The sequence below is a fragment of the Echinops telfairi genome, unplaced genomic scaffold (assembly GCF_000313985.2).
Source record: "Echinops telfairi isolate 266 unplaced genomic scaffold, ASM31398v2 ScPeMD7_7469;HRSCAF=8507_1, whole genome shotgun sequence".
In the NCBI taxonomy this organism is placed as follows: domain Eukaryota; kingdom Metazoa; phylum Chordata; class Mammalia; order Afrosoricida; family Tenrecidae; genus Echinops; species Echinops telfairi.
In genome coordinates this window covers 122,023,369-122,024,735 of record NW_022111373.1, presented here as the reverse complement: position 1 = coordinate 122,024,735, position 1,367 = coordinate 122,023,369, and the positions used below count along the sequence as shown (strand labels likewise).

The 1,367-nt window shown below is 37.1% G+C and overlaps 1 pseudogene; it reads left to right on the top strand.

Annotated features, from left to right (window-relative positions):
• Positions 1-117: 117 nt before the first annotated feature.
• LOC101645467 overlaps positions 118-1,367 on the top strand; it is a 3,126-nt pseudogene continuing 1,876 nt past the window's right edge.

Genomic DNA, 1,367 nt, shown 5'->3' with positions numbered 1-1,367 from the left:
GAAACAGGCAGCTCCCCACCCTGCCCCCGACCCTGCATTTCAGGCTGGTTTAGGCGGCGATCCTGGGCCGTGCTGTCTTTCTGTGCAGGAGGCAGATTTCAACACTGAACTTGCACAATGTTTTTGAAATCAAGAGTTGTATATTTTGATGAAACATGGAACAAACTTTTAACGACAATCAAAGCTGTTGTCATGTTGGAATATGTAGAAAGAGCAACGTGGAATGATCACTTCTCAGATATTTATGCTTTATGTGTGGCTTACCCTGAACCCCTTGGAGAAAGACTTAATACAGAAATGAAATTTTTTATGGAAAAATCACGTACATCATTTGCATAAGAGAGTTCTGGAGTCTGAAGAACAAGTACTTGTTATGTATCATAGGTACTGGGAAGAATATAACAAAGGTGCAGACTATATGGACTGCTTATATAGGTATCTCAATACTCAATTATTAAAAAGAATAAATTGACAGAATCAGACCTTCAATATCGGTACGCTGGTATAGATATGAATGAACCACTTATTGTAATAGGAGAGCTAGCATTGGATATGTGGAGGAAACTGATGGTTGAACCACTTCAGACCATTCTCATCTGAATGTTGCTCTGAGAAATCAAGAATGATCGTGGTGGAGAGGATCCAAATCAGAAAGTAATTCATGGGGTTATTAACTCCTTTGTTCATGTTGAACAGTATAAGAAAAAAATTTCCCTTAAAGTTTTATCAGGAAATCTTTGAGTCTCCCTTTCCGACTGAAACAGGATAGTATTACAAACAAGAAGCTTCAAATTTATTGCAAGAATAAAACTGTTCACAGTATATGGGAAAGGTTCTAGGCAGGTTAAAAGATGAAGAAATTCAATGTCGAAAATACTTAAATCCAAGTTCATATACTAAAGTGATTCATTAATGTCAGCAACGAATGGTAGCAGACCACTTACAGTTCTTACATGCAGAATGTCATAATATCATCCAACAAGAGAAAAACAATGACATGGCAAACATGTACGTCTTACTTCATGCTGTGTCTGCTGGTTTATCTCCCACGATTCAGGAGCTGCGAAACCATATCCATGACGAGGGCCTTCGAGGAACCAGTAATCTTACTCAGGAAAATATGCCAACACTATTTGTGGAGTCTCTTTTAGAAGTACACGGTAAATTTGCCCAACTTATCGACACTGTTTTGAATGGTGATCAGCACTTTCTATTTTTTTTTTCCATCATTATTTTCTTTTTATTTTTTTATTTTTTAACATTTTATTAGGGGCTCATACAACTGTTATCACAATCCATACACACATCAATTGTGTAAAGCGCACTTGTACATCATTCTCAAAACATTTTCTCTCCACTTAAACCCC